The 20,090-nt window shown below is 41.8% G+C and overlaps 1 long non-coding RNA gene across 1 annotated transcript; it reads right to left on the reverse strand.

Moving 5' to 3' along the window:
* Window positions 1-3,856: 3,856 nt before the first annotated feature.
* Window positions 3,857-9,577, reverse strand: LOC311274428. Its single transcript, XR_014624761.1, has 3 exons — window positions 8,665-9,577; window positions 4,235-4,380; window positions 3,857-4,112 (listed from the first exon to the last, which is right to left on the reverse strand). It is a non-coding gene; the product is annotated as an uncharacterized lncRNA (long non-coding RNA).
* Between the last annotated feature and the right edge of the window lie 10,513 nt (window positions 9,578-20,090).

Genomic DNA, 20,090 nt, shown 5'->3' on the forward strand with positions numbered 1-20,090 from the left:
TCCTGACAAGTTCCCTCTCCATGGAAAGCAGGCCCAATGCATTCAGACGTCCCTGTCCCATTGTATTTCTCAGGAATGTCTTGATCCTCTTTAAGGTGGAGAAACACCTCTCAGCTTCAGCTGTTGTCATTGGAGTGGTTATGAGGATGTTCAACAGCGCCACAGTCTCAGAGAAGGTTTCCTGGATGTTGTAGCTCTGTAGAACCTGGTACAGAGCCAGTGCACTGCAGCAGCCCCTGAAGTCTGGACTTTCCTAGATGAGAGAAAGCTCAGTCCTGAGCCTCTCCTTGTGTAGCATGGGGTATGCCCTCACGGTGGTATTCAGAGCCTCTTCAGGGAATGTTTTCAGATGCCGGTCAAACAGCTCTGCCTCTAGCAGCACGGCACTCACAAGGTAGCTGTCTTTGGCATGGCCCAGGATTGTTTCACAGATCTGTTAAAATGATAAAAATGTATAGTCAGTAACACACAATTGTAAAAAAAAAAAATTCTACTGGTGTTGGCATTAATGTGGCCATGATCTACTGTATCTACTGTCTCACAGTTCCAAAGTATGCATTTTATTATTCATGCAGACTTATTACTGTATCCTTGTGTGAGTATAATGGACAAGTAATGGGTGAGTAAAAAAAATGACTACCATCCATTACTGAATCTAACTCTGTAAAAACAGAGATTGTGACTTTAACACTTGGTTCCAACACTTGAGTATGCCTACATCATTGGTCATTAATGAATGCAGATACCTCTTTTGACAGCCTCTGCTACTCTTGTTCCTAAGGCTCTCCTTGATCTTGTGGTACCTGGTGCTTCTTGCTGCTGCTGTTGAGAGGAGCTTTGGTCCCTGAAGGGAGACAGATCAAAAGTGTGAGAATATGATTACAGTATGTCAATGCCATTATCAATAATTACTGTCTTTAAAAAAAAACAGTAATACTAGTAAGTAATAAAAAATTGCCTGTGTTGCACAACTTTCTGGAAATGGCTGAAAAAATATCACTATTTCTGGATGTGCTAAACTTACTTATGCACACAAATGCAGATGACTAAAGTGGCTCATTACTTTTGAGTTCCTATACATTATAACCATCACAGCATGCTGACATTTAGTAATGAACATGTGCATGACTATTATTATAATTACTCTATATTATCTTACCTGATGGCCTGAACACTGCTGGTGAAGTTCTGCAGGGCACGTTTGATGAACACCATGTCAATGTCCCTCTTCTGGAGCTGTTGGTACATCATGTCAACATGAGGCATGATTTGATGAAACAGCTGCAGGAAAAAAACAAAATCTTCATCCTGCAGCATCCTCAGGAAGCCAGATGCCTCCCTCACCATGGTGCTGTCAAAGGTGTGTCTGACCTGATGGTCTTAAAACACTCTATGAGGTTGCCCAGGTTCTCATAGACAGTGCTCACGATAACACAACAAATTTTTGCAACAGCATAAATATCTTAAAAATACCATTAAGTGCAAGAGAGAAAGAAAATAAAGAAATACCACTACACTGCATACAGCAGGAAGATTGTCCACTGGGCCTAGCCTATATAGGTTTTTCTTTCTTTAACCAGGCATGCAAACAGGTCAGGGCTGAAAAAGGTGAGAAGGATATTGGGGGGGGGACGACGACAGTGTGCAGTCCACCTCCCCGTACTGCACATCCTCCCTTTTGAAGAACTACACAGCTGTCTTCTCCCTGGACTGGAGGGTGTACTTGACCGTTTGAATGGCATTGAATGTTGAAATGTTCATGTTTCTACTTCTATGGTCAATGACCTTATTCATCAAGCTAAAAGAAGACTCGACTCTGGGTCCATGAAAGATGCTGTATACATACTGTATCCAACGTCACCATTTTAGTCGACGAAAAGTCTTGGCATTTTAGTCTAGTTTTAGTCAAAGAAAATCCAAAGTATTTTAGTATAGTTTTAGTCAATAGTCTTTTTTCAGTCTTTGAAAGCAGATTGACAGTAATGTTAATCACAATTAATCTAGTCAAACCAATAGATTCATTTTAGTCTTTTTCTCACTCATCTCAGTTTTATCAGGCAGGAATACATTTATTGAAACACGGGTTAAAACGTGAAATTACTCTGTAGCTCGTTTCACCAGAGAAGCTCTGTTTGTACTCGCCGCACTTAGCACAGAGCACCGGTGTGTGTGTGCTCCTCACTCAGGCACACTGGCAGCAGCGCAGGATGAGAAAAAAACTGACGCGCATCCAGTGAAGGCACTTGGATTGTAATTTAAAAGTCTGTGACGAAAAAAGAGACACATTGTATTAAGTTTTTATTTGATTAAGTAGATTTCGTCTCGTCTTCTTTCGTCAACAAAAAATGCGTGTTAATTTCGTCACAGTCAGTGTTTAAGGGCATTGATTTCGTCTCGTCTTCGTCTCGTTTTCGTCATGAAAAAAACCATCGTTGACGAATATTTTTCGTCTCGTCTGACGTTAATCGATAAGACTGAAAGAGATTCACCACGCGAAAAGCTCCTTCTACTTCTTCTTCTTCTTCTTCCTCGTGTTTAACGGCGGTTGTCGTCCAGCCAAAGATACTACTGATTACTACTATCCAGCCGTTTTGCCACACACACGCCTCTAGCGTTATGGCGGTGAATTGCAAGTCCTCTGCTCCACGCTCCCAGGTATAGAAATCCATATCCGCTCCCGCTCCGCAACACCCCCCCCCCCCCCTCCCCTCCCCTCCCCTCCCAAAAAACATTTTCTCATCGGTTCTACACGATTCACGTGGATGACCTATTTTGGATTCAAAACGGCGAATTTCGCCGAAAGGTGAGAGATTTGCATGCCTGTTTAACAGAAGGGTACAGTCAGATCTGCATTTGATGGTTAAACCTGCATGCAGCAGCAGCTTAAGACTGCTAACAAACATGTCCTTCATAAATTATGTTCATGAATTAAAGTTAACACAATTAAGCACATCCTGTACAACACATGTAAACTAAGTGTTAACTTAACGAACATTGCAACTATTATACAGATGTGCCAAATGTTATTAAAGGATAATTACCATTTTTTACAATCTGGACCTTATTTCTAGCATAAAATATGATCATTTACTCACCCAGATAACTTTCATTACAAGTCGTTCCGACGAAATTAGCTCCAGCTGAGAGCCGCGTATATCCGTATAATGAGTATACGGGGCAGCACAATGCAGCCTCTAAATAACATTATCTGCCGCGAAACTCGTTCATTCACCAATATTTTGTTATGATACGCTAGTGCTATTCCCCTCTGAGTCCTGGGTTAGCCGTTATCAACACCCGGGGTCTGTAGGTTGACTTACTGACCTCTGACCTGGACGACATCATCTCCGACCGCTGCCCGGCTCATTCTGATAATAATCATTCCGCTTCGGCATTCGGGTCCATTTTTAGTGCAACTAGCCAGAGCTTTAGTAAGTCTAGGTCGGGGAGAGGAAGCTGAACTTCGTCCAGCTGCTCATTTTGTTCAGACAAGTCAGAAACACGCAGAAACGAACCGTAGCATTAGCGATAGCAACAAGCCGTGCCGCGGTCGGAGATGACATCATCCAGATCAGAGGTTAGTAGGTCAACCTACAGACCAACAGCTAACCCCGGACTCAGAGGGGAATAGCAGTAGCGTATCATAACAAAATATTGATGAAATTAACAAATTTTGCAGCAGATAATGTGTTATTTAGAGGTTACATTGCACTGCCCTGTGTACTCGCATTATACAGATATACGCGGCTCTCAGCTGGATCTAATTTCGTCGGAACGACTTGTAATGACACCAAAGTTATCTGGGTGAGTAACTGATCGTATTTTATGCTAGAAATAAGGTCCAGATTGTAAAAAACGGTTATTATCCATTAATAATCAAAAGAAATATACCATCTGACCCATTTAAAAAAAAAAAAACAGTGTTATGAGTATGAAAAGCCTCAGAGTTATCAATGTCCTGTATTAAATCATGAATGCTGTGCAGTGAATATGCCAACAGCTTCCTCCTTGTTGCTCTTCTGAAGGGATCTGGAAAGGGGAGCCGCAGCAGACGAGGACAGGACAGTGCTGCACTCTCGCACTCTCAGAGAATCCATGAGGAGCCAAAAATGCTGACAGACATGAAAGACATATGTGAAAGGCAGAAGATTACAGTACATAAATAACACAAGATATACAAACTGAAATACAAGTTATGATACTTTTTCATCAGAAATCACAAGAAGACCCTTACCTGCTTTATTTTTGCACAAGTTCCCTCCTGCGTCTCAATGTTTCCTTCCGTTGGAGTTACTGACTTCAGTTTCTCCACAACAGGCTAAGCAGTTAGTAAATAGAGACATCAGCTGGCTTTGGCACACAATGAACTTGTCAGTAGCCCTGAAAAAAGAAAATGACCTTTTAATTTGCACCATGACACATCTTGGGCTGTGCCTGGAAAGCTAGGATAATAAGAGGTCAATCTTTATACAATTATGTAACTTAATACATTCAATGGTTGGTTTACTACATATACCCTTGTCCAACCTGCAATCCCATACAACAGCTCTGTCACAGAATGTGTTCAAGTGTGTTAAAAATGGAGGTCAGATAGTGTTGGAGTTGTACCGCCTGTGTGCATATAGATAGCATATATAACTAGAAAAATTGTATTTCCTGCGAAAATACAGTGTGAATGCTGACGGCTGAAGTGATTTCGGAAATCTGCTGAATGTGCTGGAAAACACTTGCCTAATGCATAAAAAATGCATAAAACTATGAGAATGAATGGTCAAGAATTTGCAGAAAAAGCTGACTTTTTTCAAAAGCTGAAAAGTCAAAGGCTGAAAAGTAATAGGTTCAAAGAGCTTAAAAAGCTGAACATTTTGATAGTTGGATGGTTTCTATAGCTGAACATAAAGCTGAATATTTGAAAAGGCTGAAAAGGCAGAAAAGCTGAAAAGTAATGAACTGGAAGAGCTTAAAAAGCTGAACATTTTGATAGCTGAACAGTTTCTCTAGCTAAACATCAAGTTGAATATTTGAAAAAGCTGAAAAGTAATGAACTGAAAGGGCTTAAAAGCTGAACATTTTGATAGCTGAACAGTTTCTCTAGCTGAACACAAAGCTGAACATTTTGATAGTTGAACAGTTTCTCTAGCTCAGTGGTTCTCAACCGGGGGGGCGCGCCCGGACACTCTCCCGGGGGGGGGGCGCAAGTACGCTACAGGATGGGAGAAAAAAAAAATAAATTAAATTTTTTTTAAAAATCTGGAAAAAAAAATTCACGAAAATCACCCTCCATGTCGAAATGTTTTGTCAAACGCCACAAGCAATAAATCTAGCGACTTTAACTGGTGTTCTTGGAGACTTTTGTGGTGTTTGGAGACACTGACTTTAAAGCAGGTATTGCTCTGCAGTCACTGGCCCTGATTAGGAATGAGCGGGCCTTGATAAATGCGGAGGCTGGAACACTAGATTAACTTTTCCGAGATGGAGATCGGCATCCTGACATCCGAGGTGGAGCAAAACAAAGATGTGCTTTTTGGCAGTCTGAAAAATGGAATTAAAGGAGCTCATATAAACGCTGTGTGGAAGATAATAACGGAGGCAGTTAACAGCGGAACGGACTCCGGCTGAGGTGACACAGACGCACTGGCATCAGAGCCACAGCACAATGGTAACTAATAACCACCCTTTTGCTTGCATTGTAAAATCTATCAAACTCTGACTGTACACATTTCTCACAAATAATTAGGCTTACACATGTTCCATGGGTAAACATTTTTATTGTATTTCTAAATGTTTCAGAGCCAGGCATCATGTCGGCCAGGTCTCCTCCCCAGAGCGCGTGCCCTCTGCCCCCGGTGCTGCGCCCAGACCAGACATCATCACGGCAGAGGTCCTGGACAGACACATAGAAATATGCAGTTTATTGGCCTCAGTTGTCGGCGCATTTGAGACAATAAATAACACATTAAAATCAATGAAACTCTAAATAAGCCTTAGGCTAATAAAATGTTAAAATGACTAAATGTTGTCCATTGTCTGTGTTTAGTATGCCTTTAGCCAATTCCACCTACAATACTTCATGTTACTGATTAAATAGCATTTGCAAGAGTTTAAAGTATACTTTACGTGTTTAAAGCGATGAATGAGGTCCTGTCTCCTCCGTATAGCCCCCTGTGGAGGCTGTGCTGCCCGCGGCTCCATGGGCATTGGCTCATCTGGCTGCTCTGGCACATCAAAAGCACTCCATTCACTAATGCGACGTTGTACAAAACTTAACAGGTCAAAATAATATCGCACACTTTCTCTGTGCTTTACAGCAGCGTTCCCCCTGCAGGTCCGAGACAGAGCCACCTGCCCTTCAGCGACCCGAAGAAGCTCCACTGTGATCCGTGTGTGTGCGCGCACTATTGAATCTGCGTTCCTGCTCTGTAGCGGAGTTATTAGGTGTTTCGTTAATTAGTTGTCATGTTAGGCTTAGCCTATCATATTGTTTTATTTATTTATTTTAAAAAAGTGGTCTTTACATTTTTTTAAAATTGTATTCGTTTTAAGAATCCGTTCTGTTCTGAATATGTGGCTGCTTGTGCTTAATGACAGCTGAGGTTAGTTAATTATTTTCAGACTCCGCCAGATTTTGCTGTGCTGCACCGCAAATCCACAGACTCAGATTTGCGTACACGAGCTCAGACCTGACGTGAGATCTGTTCGTAGTTTCCGCGGAAATGGTCGTATGCACGGTTTTCTGCTGTACGTTCGTTTGATAAATGAGGGCCACTGTGCTCAACGAGCAGCGGGTGCTGCCATGAGTCCCTCCCCCGTTCAAAAGCACTCACAGGCGGTCAATCTCTCAGTAACCTCGCGCAGCAGTCCCAGCCTGCAGTCAGAGCAGAGAGGAGACCACTCCGCGTCCAGGCTGCAAATGAATCGAGCCGGGGGGCGCAAGTAGGATGAGAGGGGGAAAAAAAATCACAAAATCACACATAACACATATGTCACACATTGAGCCAAGAATTGAGGATCTTTGCAAGGCAAAGCAGGCTGAGGTCTCACATTAACACCGCCTACCTGCAACCTTCTGTAAAAAAAACTGCCCCCCCCTGTTCATTGCACTTGCGGGGGGGGGGGGGCACAACTGCAATGAACCAGCTTTGGGGGGGCCCAGCTTGCAAAAGGTTGAGAACCCCTGCTCTAGCTGAACATGAAGCTGAATATTTGAAAAGGATGAAAAGGTTGAAAAGCTGAAAAGTAATAGGCTGAAAGAGCTTGAAAAGCTGAACAGTTTGACAGCCAAACAGTTTCTGTAGCTGCACATATGCTGGAGCAGTAGCAGAACCAAAGTTGAAAATGTCCCCATAAGAATGAATGGGAAAACACCTCCCAAACTCCTGCAGGTTTAGAAAAAAGTGTAATGGTTATGGCCAAAATATGTATACAGTGAGTAACAGGAGACATTGCTGAACCATGTGATGTCTTTTTTATTTCTGTAAAGTGAAAAATGAGGGAGCCAGAGCGAGAGACAAAACCGGTACCGTCTGCTCCACTCCAGAAATTTAGGCTCAAAGTTAACACTGCAGCTAATGGGGGAGTTGCTGGAGTGATTGTCGCTCGAGGGCTTCTACAGCCAAAAGTTTAAGTCCTACATCTGAAATAAGATAATCATCTGAAAGCCAACAAGATTTCCTACATGTCTATGTATATATTGTCTATGTGAAGTAAAAGCTGTGGGACCCATATCAAGCAGAAGAGAGTTTTTTCTCAAGTTTTTGCAGCTGCTCTCCACTCTAGCTCACGCAATACACACCCATTATAAACCCAGAAGACGAGCTAAAAATCCTTAAAACTAAAGCTGTGATAATTTCAAAACCGTAAAAGATTTTAAAAAGCTGAATACATGCCAAATAGTTCAAGGTCCTGTGACTATTTTAAAGTTGGAATGGTGTCTCTAGCTCAAAGTATGAGGGAGCAGAAGAGCTTGAAAGTGGATGAGTTTTTAAGAGGATCTGAAGATTTTCCCATTTGCTTCCATATTAATTTTTTTTCTGAAAAAGCTGAATATTTGAAAAAGCTGAAAAGCTAAAAAGCTGAAAAGTACAAGGCTGAAAAAGCTTAAAAAGCTGAACATGTTGATAGTTGAACGGTTTCTATAGCTGAACGTATGCTGAAGTAGTAGCAGAATGAAATTTGAAAAAATCCCCATAAGGATGAATGGGGAAAATTTTGCAGAAAAAGCTCAATATTTCCAAAAGTATAAAAGATTGAAATGCCAAGCAGTAATGTCCTTAACGAGCTGAAGATGTTGATAGTTGAATGGTTTCTGTAGCTCAAAATTTGCAGGAGGAGAAACGAGCCGAAAAACGTACGGAATACGGAATAATAAATTCCAGAAGAACAATAGTGTGAATGCTGTGTCAGCATTCACACTAATTAATTCTCTATATGAGTTAAGTTACACTACCCGTTTCACGATGAGAAGGTCTGAGGTTGCACTGTGAGCCGCAGTGGGGCACTGAGGAGCCAGGGAAAGCCTGTTGCTGCAGCACTCCATATTAGCGTTAGCTAGCATTGCTCACTTATTAGCAAGCTAGCTGCGCTGCTCTACAACAACATGTCACGTTGCTTCTTATGTACGTCCAGTAAATGGGTACTTAGCAAATGTTATAAAACAAGACTTACAAGTGGCTGTTCACGTTCAGCTGAGTCTTTGTCTGATCCGTGACTGTCGCCTGCCGGGGCGGCAGCACCAGCAGCTGCTGACAGACAGCGGTCCGGATGAGGCTGTCGGCACCGAAGGCACCGCACCGCACCGGGGGTTGGGAGGGGAGAGGGGGGCGGGGGGTCGCACAGTTCTTGCTTCGGAATCCTAGTTGAACTCCATTAGATCGCTGGAGTGATAATCCTCTAGTTTAAAGTGAGCGACACACAACCGAGTTTTTCGTAGCTGACGCAGAGGTGAAGCCCCGTCTCTTCAGCTGCACAACACGCACCCAGGCACGAAAGATAGCACCGTTTTTTTTCTGTTAGGAAACCGGTGGACTCGGTGTCGTGACAGGCTGGAGTTTGTGAAACCACCACACACTCAATAATTTACCATGTCCATGATAACGCAATCCAAACCTGCTGTAAACACACTGACTCACGATAAGATGGCCGCTCTGACAGATAGCCATCTGCCCCATAGATATATATATAAAGGCTAGATGTCTTACGGCGGAGTCTAGAACGTCCTCACAGGTCGGCCATCTTGGTACAGGTTAGCTCTCTGGCTGTATCTGTGGAACCTGAGGTAAAGTCAGTGATCTGCACAAACACTAACACTCTTATCTCGCTGAAACCTTGACGGATTTACAAACAGTTTGGTTTCTTACAAACGTCATTAACGTGGTTATAATTCTGGATGCTTGAACATGTTGAAATCGCATCTTTTCTCTTCGAAGAAATCATCACAGTTTTAGTTTAAAGGATTTTTAACTCGTCTTCTGGGTTTATAATGGGTGTGTATTGCGTGAGCTAGAGTGGGTGACATCATTGCTAGAGTGGAGAGCAGCTGCAAAAACTTTAGAAAAAAACTCTCTTCAGCTTGATTTGGATCCCACATCTTTTACTTCACATAGACAATATATACATAGAAATGTAGGAAATCTTGTTGGCTTTCAGATGGTGGTCTTATTTCAGATGTAGGACTTAAACTTTTGGCTGTAGAAGCCCTCGAGCGACAAGCGCTCCAGCAACTCCCCCATAAGCCGCAGTGTTAACTTTGAGCCTAAATTTCTGGAGTGGAGCAGACGGTACCGGTTTTGTCTCTCGCTCTTGTGCCCTCATTTTTCACTCTACAGAAATAAAAAACACATCACACGTTCAGCAATGTCTCCTGTTACTCACTGTATACATATTTTAACCATAACCATTAGACTTTTGGCTAGACCTGCAGGTGTTTGGGAGGTGTTTTCTCATTCATCCTTATGGGGAATTTTTCAAATTTCATTTTACTACTGCTTCAGCATACGTTCAGCTATCCACCTTATTCCTGGGGTCGTTGCTGTAGAAATTATAATGGGTGTAACTTCCGGTTCTCACCGGAAGTCGCGCCCATAAATTACGCAATGCATCATGGGGGCTAGGAATAAGGTGGATAGAAACTGTTCAACTCAGGGGCGTCACTAGGTTTTAAGGACAGGGGGGGCTTAGCCCCCAGGAGATGCACAGAATGTCAGCGAACGTTTAATTTCACAAACAGCTAGCAAAAACTGAGAAATTGCACGTTTTGGACAGATTTAACAGAGATACTTTACTGTGTAAATGTTTTAGGCCACCATTACATTTTTAACACAGTACAACAACAAACACAGGAAGTACTGTCTGTTTACAGCATTAACAACAACAAAAAAAGAAAAAAATCCACATAGTTACAGTGCCATATTTAACAAATGCTTCTTATTCATTAAGAGCCTACATGTATTAGCCAAAACTGTATGCAAAAAAAAGAGCACTGTGTTCTAGACTCACCTTTCCAGTAGAGGTTTCTCCCCTCTCACTCTCTCTGCTCCTCTGCCCTGACTCCTACAGGTCAATAGGGGTGGTGGAGTGATTATTATTAGTGTATTATTATTATTATTATTATTATTATTATTATTATTATTACCGTATTATCATTCATCATCATTATTATTGTCATTATTATTATTATTATTATTATTATCCACATAATCATACGTGAATGAGCTGTTTCACGGTGTGCATCTGATGCTGGAGCTAATGCTCCAGAAGGAAGTCACCCCAAAGATAATATGAAGAGTGCACACCTAACTCTATAAACAACCAGGACCTTCACATTGCATTTCGGACTAACTAGCTAGCTACTGTAGCAGAGTTCTTTTTGAGCTGAAATGTAACTTTTGTCCGCAAAACAACAAAGGTAAGACGTGCACAGAGATATACAGCACGCGTCTCACGCTGCCTCCTGTACAGGGGGCTCTCAGCTACAGAGTGTGCAAGCCAGGTTTTTATTTGTCAAACAGGGAGCATTTGGCAATTACGTGGGACTTTCTGCTGTTAGCTGGGGGGCTGCAGCTAACTTATTGTTACTATCAGCAGTGATGAATACTTACTCTCTTGAAAAAATTTCGTGTATCCATTCTTGTTCACGTTCTTCTCCTAATGCTGCTCTAGTCGGTTCTGTGTGCTCCGCTCCCGGTACACACACTGCAGGTACCCAGGTACCGAGTGCAACCTAGGTTGCAGGGAAAACGTGGACTGGATTTCAGTGATGTGGGCGTGCTCTATATGAACAAGTGGAATGGACTGGATAACGACGCACTGACTCTGACTCTCTACCACTTCCACTATGAAGTGAAGGGAAACTAAGATTTATGATCACATTTAAGTTAATAATAACTGGTTTATTTATTTAAACTCATAGTCTGGCCACATTATATTGAATTTGTCTGCACTTTTTTGTAAAAAAAATAAATAAAAAAAATAAAAAAATTTAATAAATGAACATAAAATTATTTAGGGGGGCTTAAGAATATTTTAGGGGGGCTGAAGCCCCCCTAAAATAGGCCTAATGACGCCACTGGTTCAACTATCAAAATGTTCAGCTTTTTAAGCTCTTTCAGCCTTGAACTGTTCAGCTTTTTAGCTTTTCAACTTTTTCAAATATTAAGCTTTTTCAAAAATAATAGTAATATGGAGGCAAATGTGAAAGTCATCAAATCCTCTTCAAAACTCATCCACTTTCAACCTCTTCTTGTGTTAAAATATTTTCATTCAAAATTGGAAATATGGACTTGTATGGTTTTTCGTCTCAAGGCCTCAATTATTCATAAGTATGCAGTGTCATAAACACATCTCTGTACAGGGTGGGGATTTCAACATGCAGCATTTCTTGATGTATAGCCTATTGTAGTCTACCTATTTTAGAACATTATTCAAATTTTTAGAACATAACATAATTATTCATAAGTATGCAGTGTCATAACTACATCTTTGACGTTTATAACAAACCAAACCGTTTGAAAATCGGTTGAAAATTGAGCAAGTTATGGTTATTTAAAAAGTACGTTTCATTACCAACACAATGTTATGGGTGAGCGAGCTACCTGTACCAAGATGGCCGACCTGTGCGGACGTTCAACTCCGTTGGCCAGCAACGCGGACGAGACATCTAGCCTTTATATATATATCTATGATCTGCCCCCACACTAAGCTATGGCAGTTGCTAGCATACAACTCCCTCTCGTGACGTAATATGACGCGATGTTGGGGAAAAAAAATAGAGTTTTTAGGCGCTGTGCTCACTTTTTCGGTTAAATTTGTGCTCTTGTGTCTTGAAAAAACATTTCAAATCCTCACTCAACTTTTCAAATGGTATTTTTCACACAACATTACATATTTATTTTGTAAACCAGTATAACCTGCAATATGAAAAATCCTTAGGCACACTTGTATTGGGAGGTCAACCACCGTGCAAAATTTAGGGTCTCTAGGGCCAAAGGGGGAAAACTTTATCCTAAATGAATACGATTTGAGTATGTTGCTCAGCTAAAATTGTAATACAAGAACATTTTAGTCCCATAATTGGAGCTTTCTTCGCTTTCCTAGTGGCCAGCAGTGGTGAGCTTTTGGAATAGATAACAAGTTTCAAGTCATTCAGTTTGTTGTAATGGTGAGCCTCATTTGGTTTGAAAATGTGAAAGTTTGAAGGCCCGCCTACCAAAAAGTAGATGTCTAATCAAAGCCAAACCAATGCTTATCTACTCATCTGGGGCTACAGAACAACCTATCAAAAGCTCAGACTTCCACGACCTCTATAAAAAAAATGCTATAAATTTGTCAGTATGTCAGAGGGTGTAACACCCTTTTGAATTGGGTTTTTTTGAAAAGGACCTTTTTTCTAAATGACTTATATTTTGCTTTCGTATTCTTGTGTAGGGGCCCCAAGACAACCTTCATGCAAATTTTGGGGTCTCTAGGGTGAAAGGGGGCCGCATGGCAGCCAAAGAGACAGGGGGTATTAAAGGTGAAAAAACAGGATTGAAGGGATTTAGCCAGATTGAAGAGGATACAAGGATACAGGAAGTGTCATACAAAAATATTTTTGTCCCATAATGATTAGAGCTTTCTAAAGCTACTTAGCTTTCCTATTCAAAACACTCTGTATACATTCAGGATGACAAACTCTCTGTTATTCCTCTCAATCTGCACACCAATGCACCAGTCTGCTTCGAGTTGGATTATGCTGACCACTGGGGCATTCCTTTTATGCAAGAGTGTTACTGTTCTGTGCATGTTTAAAATACTTTTATTAAAACATGTTACTGTATATCCTACTGTATAGCCTCCCTTTTCACCCCCTCCATGCCCCCGGCTTTACTGTGGAGCCCCCGCTGCACCATCCACCTGGCCGCCGGTAATGCTCCACTGTCACACCAACTGGGGTAAAAGTCCTCGCAGACATCTCATGGGACACATAAATAATCAAAGTGCAGCTAGTGGAAACGAGCCAGGAAAGAGCATGCATGACAGCGTGACGTGAGCATTTCCTCAGAATGATTGACATGTTGGAGGACAAATAAGATGATCCACCCGGGGTGCTGCATTTGCAATGTTATAAAAGGTTGGCCACCAGAAAAATATCTATGACCCAGTAGGATTACAACCTATATGGACAACCCAGTTAATTTTTTGCTGGAAATCCAATATGGCCACCACAATATTAGCCCCTGTATAATTGAGGTGAATAGGGCAAAAATTTAAACTAAGAGATATCTCCATGAAACTTCACAGGTTGATCACTGACATGAATAAGAACATCCTTTGTATTGGAGGTTTCCATGAATGTATATTTAAATATGCAAATAGGGCATTATTTGATTACATTACCCTTAACCTAACCCCAACACTGTAAAGTAACTTGGATTAATGGGTAGTGGGACTTTTGGGTGGTCGGACTGACGTATGCTCCCCCAATTCTGTATGGAGGCAATTTCCCGAGCAGCATCAGAAATCTCTCTAGTGAGAGGGAGAAGACAGACTTCAAAGCTAAGGCTGTTAAGAGAGGACTCAGGGTGGGGGAGGGGATGCCACCATAGGATGCCACTCAACAGGCTTAGAAACTGACCTTCAGTGTCACTACAATCAAATCAAATCAAATCAAATCAAATTTTATTTGTATAGCCCAAATTCACAAATCACAGTTTGCCTCAGAGGGCTTTACAATCTGTACAGAGACGACACCCTCTGTCCTTCGACCCTCGATTCGAGTGAGGAAAAACTTGCCCCCCAAAAAAAAGCCCTTTTAACAGGGAAAAAAAAAAATGCGGAAGAAACCTCAGGAAGAGCCACAGAGGAGGGATCCCTCTCCCAGGACAGACAGACGTGCAATAGATGTCGCATGTACAGAGCAGATCAACGAGATCACAATGTATACAATTATAATGGATGGTTGACAGGAATGAAAGTACATAAAGAGGTATTACAGCAATAATAATGAAATGCACATAATGGAAATGTGATTACTAGTAATAACAGTAGTTGTGGTTAACGGTAAGGATTGTATGTAGTAATGCATTACAATAATAGTAGTGGAACGTATGTAACAGAGATATGACTAATATTAGCAACAGTAGTGGTGGGTGTCAGGCAGGGCCATGGCAGTAGGTGCATCCACGATCAGGCAGGGCCATGGCAGTAGGCGCATCCACGATCCACGACCCGGGCGCGACCAGGATCCATGGGAGCCTGTAGGACTAGAAAGCACAAGGACTCCGGGGAAGAAGTGAAGTCAGTGACATGCAGAGATGGGGCATGTATACAGGCATAATGTATACAGATGGAGAGGAGAGGAGGAGAGAGAAGCTCGGTGTATCATTTGTCCCCCGGACTGGGCCTATATCAGCATAACTAAGAGCTGGTCCAAGACAGGCCTGGGCCAGCCCTAACTATAAGCTATATCGAAAAGGAAGGTCTTAAGTCTACTCTTAAAGGTAGAGAGGGTGTCCGCCTCCCGGACCAAAACAGGAAGATGGTTCCACAGAAGAAGAGCTTGATAACTGAAGGCTCTGGCTCCCATTCTGCTTTTGGAGACTTTAGGAACTACAAGTAATCCTGCGTTCTGGGAGCGTAATGCTCTAGTTGGGTAATAGGGTAGTATGAGCTCCTGGAGATATGATGGTGCCTGACCATTAACAGCTTTGTAAGTGAGGAGAAGGATTTTAAACCCTATTCTTGATTTTACAGGGAGCCAGTGCAGAGAGGCCAATACAGGAGTAATATGATCTCTTTTCTTAGTTCCTGTCAGTACACGTGCTGCAGCATTCTGGACCAGCTGGAGACTCTTTAGAGACTTGTTAGGGCAGCCTGATAATAGAGAATTACAATAGTCCAGCCTGGAAGTAACAAATGCATGGACTAGCTTTTCTGCGTCTTTTTGAGACAAGATGGGCCTGATTTTTGCAATGTTACGTAGATGAAAAAATGCAGACCTTGAAATTTAACTCCCAGATTCCTGATGGTGGTGCTGGAGGCCAAGTTAATGCCATCCAAATTAGCTTTATCATTAGCTAATGCATCTCTAAGGTGTTTAGGACCAAGTACTATAACTTCGGTTTTTCTGAATTTAACAGCAGAAAATTGCAGGTCATCCAGGTCTTAATGTCCTTGAGACATGCATGGAGTTTAGTTAGCTGATTAGTTTCATCTGGCTTTATTGATAGGTATAACTGGGTATCATCTGCGTAACAATGAAAGTTTATGGAGTGTTTCCAAATTACATTTCCTAGAGGGAGCATATATAAGGTGAATAGTATGGGTCCAAGCACGGAGCCTTGAGGAACACCATGACTAACCTTGGTATACGGGGATGACTCATCATTAACATGTACAAACTGAAATCGATCCGATAAATAGGACTTAAACCAGTGTAATGCGGGTCCTTTAATGCCAATTAAGTGTTCCAGTCTCTGTAGTAGAATGTGATGATCAATGGTATCAAATGCAGCACTAAGATCTAGCAAGACCAGGACAGAGACAAGTCCTTTGTCAGAATGAGCTGCCAGAGCTAAAATATCAGTCTTTCCTGAATATTGTCTCAATATTCAGCCTTCCACGATAAGTCATTTTTTACAAGTAACACAATTTAATCGAAAAGAAAAATTCTAATTGTATTTTTTATTTTATTTTCAATAGTAATTTAAATATACATATCTGGTATAAAATATGTGAAAATCCCTATTAAAGATAAACAGCATTTAAAAAGTTCAGACTTGTGCTGCTCTGTATCTCAGATTGAATAAGTGCCATATTACATGCTCCTCTGAAAGTTCACAGTCAGGTCAGGTGCAAGTCAGGGTGGGGGAGGGGATCTTTCAATGCACCTGCACCTCCAAACTCCCTCCAAAAACACTGCTGCGTTTCCCTGTTTCCCACTGCCTAGAGCAGTGAAGTTTCCCACTGCCTGTGAATGCATCAGAGAAGCCAATGGCGACGGCTAACAAGTCCTTCATCTCTGCTAAGTTAATCGAGCGGATCGTGCGGGAAGTCGACTGAGGACTGGGGGTATGTTTGCGGTACTATTTTTTTTTAATAAATTTTTGCACGTTGTCTTGTCGACATTCAAATTACCCCATTTACTTAATTACTATCGTCTATCGTATCCTCATAGCATGAAGTCCGCGAATAAAGCCAAGCCAAGCCGTATTAGGTCGATTGTAACGTTACAAAATACATAAATTACGAGATTGAAACAAACAGTGAAAGTGATTCAGATTTTAATGATTAACATCTGTGATAGACTGCCATGAGCTGTTTTCATGGCACAATCCTTTGTGCATATGGTGGCATGCAAGGTTAGCCACAACCACTAGCCACAGCTGTAGTCACCAAGGATTTTATTTCAATCAGTATGTAACAAATTACGTTTCTATGCTCGACGCTTTTTTTTTTAATGTCGACTTACTCGATTGTGATTTTATATAGAGGACGTGTTGAAAATATCAAGATTAAACTCTGCAGGGGACATCAGCACCGTTTTGGGAGGAACGCGCATAGTCAAAAATTACATCCTAGTGTTTACGAAACCACACCTTGACCTTGTTGGAAAGCATCATGAGGGTTAAAGAAAGATGTGAAGGAGAATTCAAAAGGACTGAACTGTCTGCGGTGCTCAGAGAATCTGACTACACTATGTCTTCGGGTGTTATTGACATGGTCTGAGAAGGAACAGAAGCACATGGCTAATTCATATGCAAAAATAATGTCATCAGACTGTTTGGACCTTCTCTTGAATTATAAACTGTAATTATAACCTTGAGAGGCAGAAGAAACTTTCCTGGAGAAATATACTTAACCAAGGGCGAAAAACTTTAGTTTCAGAAGAGGAACGGCAAATTTGTGTGCGCATAGTGCGCTTGATTTCTGCCTGCATAGATCTTAAATTAGGGGTGTGCAGAGCAGCCGATATTTGTATCTGTATTTGTATTTGTTGAGGGGGGAAAAGTATTTGTATTTGTATTTGTATTCGAGTAAAATTCAAAATAGGCGTAAAAATATTTTTTTTTTTGAGTTACACTTCTAATTTTCGTTATAGTGTAAGTATTCTTTAATTATCCATTATAATAATTATGGATATGCAATATTGGTTGATGTTTTTCCATAAATCCAGCAATGAACATGTAACAAGGAATGTCATTGAAAAGAAAATAACATAACAGCCATTACCTCATCCATGGTTAAACCAACAACTAATAAAATATCATTGTGAACATTATGAACCCCACCACCACCCGTCCTTGTTGGAGGACGTTGAACAGACAGAATAAAAACAAATAATACTTAAAAGAACTGCTCTTTCTAATGCACAGAATTCCAAGAACTAAACTTGATCTGTAAATAATATGACATAGTAGCCTATAGCTAACGGTCATTATGCTTCTGGCCTCTACCTGGTCTTTTTACTAAACTTAACCAACTCCTTTCTTCATTGCCTAAAACCCAACCAAAGAATTTTTTTTTCTCCCCCGGCTGCAGCAGCCTCGCGCCCGTGAAGTGGGCTCAAGCCGCGTTCAGCCACGCTCGAGCGGAGCGGGGGAGAGAAACAATATGTATTTCTTTTACTCTGTGGAAGATCTCCCAACGGAGTGAGGGACAAACCAAGTGGGACAGATCTGCCCAGTCCCTGAGCAGCGCGCGTTTCACAGACAAGCCACAACGCAGAGTGTAAACTACGTCACCTGGTTCAGCAGCACCATGGACAGCTGCGGGGGCGGGGGGGTCGGAACAGCTGTGTTTTGACCCCCCCACCTCCGACTCCTGAACGTCACTCACTCACTCATCCGGGCATGTACTGCGGTCTCATGAGGAAACGTAGCTTTTTGATATGATGTTTTTCTTGTTCCCGAATACAAATATTTGTAATATGTAAGTAAGTATTTGTTCGAAATAAGTATTTGTAAAAAACACGTTATTTGTGCCTTTCCGAATACCGTATTCGGGTTCGGCTCCACCCCTAGCTTAAATCATGCCATTTCTATTTAACACTAGCCTACTATTTTGTCATTTGCCATACTGCCAGTGGCGGAGCGTGGGTCACAGAGAGGGAGGAGCATTCTCGATGGGCCCTTGTGATAGTTATTTAAACATTGCATTTATTCCATTATTTAAACATGCTAGTCACACTAAATATTTCTGTGTTGCTGCAGTGAGGAGAAGTTCTTTGGGCCTGCTTGCAAATGAAGCTTGCAGCTCTCCACAGCTGTTAGGCCCAGAAGAGATCTTGAGGGCAGGCAGCCCCGTGGGGGGGGGAGATGGAGAGGAGCCCTTGAGGATAAGAAGTTGGAGGAGAAGAGAGGCGCGAGGAGAAGAGAGCTTGTGGAGAAGAGGCTTGAGGAGAAGAGAAGCTACAAAGGAATGCGCTGGAGTTTTGACTCTCTGATCAGAGGGGGGTCTGTCACCCTGACCAATAGTAGCTCAAAGCTGAATTTTGCACCTAGGTGTGAAGAATGGGGAATTCTGGGACACTGAGTTCAGTTCAGAGTCCATTTTGAAATCCACAATGAATGACTTCATCTGTGGGTCCCAACAAAACAGGTAAAGGTGTTGTTGTCTCTTTTCACCTCCTCTCTTCCTTGTGTGATCAGTGCGCTGCATACACGTTTTAAACAGAGATGGTTAAGCGCCTGGTTTAACATATTAGTTAGCTAGAATAGCGTATAGAGTGAAGTTAGAAATACCAGTAATGACTAATCAACCCACATTTTCTTTCTTTCTTTTTAGTCCCGTTCCAAATAAGGACTTTAAGTTGAGCTGTCGGCTCCTTTTCATCTTTTTGCTGCTGTGCCGCGTCCTGTCTGTGTCTTTGATTGAGCAAGTAGTGAGAGGGGAGGGGGAGGGGGGCTTCCGCGCGGTCAGTATACGCAGGGTTTCTTGTTGTTTTGCAATTACAGCCTGTGCCTACTGTTAGTTTTCAAACTGTAAAAAGTGGGGGGGACAAAAACATGATTTTGAAAAGTGGGGGGGACATGTCCCCCCTGTCCCCAGTGGAAATTACACCCTTGTACTTAACCCTTGTGTGGTGTTCATATTTTTGTACTCAACCTGTGGGTCTGGTGGACCCGCTGCTTTTTGGGGTATTTAATTCACCACAATCAAAGAATTTCATGTTAAAGTAACAGATGTTTACTTTATCCCAAATATTAATATTTATATTCATATTCATATTTAAAAACAGAATGCGTACGACTATGGCGTGTGCCAGTAATCCAGGGCAGTCCCCACGAAGGAAGAAGGTCAGACAACAACGTACACGGACGTCTGTGTGCTTGTACTTCACTTGTAGGGACAGTGCTGGCATTTACAGTTAAAAAAAAAAAGGGCCGTTGCACTGCCTGGCTCACCTGCAGCTGAGCTGTCAGAGCAGCTCTGCTGTCCCTCTCTCTTCAGCCTTGTGTTTAGCTGCACTTGTACGAAAATCACAAGCACTTTCAAAATGTGAAAGCGTGTGTTTTATTGTTATTTCTGTATGCAACACACAGGAGCACAGAAAAGAGAAACAAACTATGCATGATATTTACCTTAAGTTTCATTTTAACCGTCCTTAAACAGCT

The sequence above is a fragment of the Pagrus pagrus genome (genome assembly GCF_965226575.1).
Source record: "Pagrus pagrus genome assembly, chromosome: 18".
Taxonomy (NCBI): Eukaryota; Metazoa; Chordata; class Actinopteri; order Spariformes; family Sparidae; genus Pagrus; species Pagrus pagrus.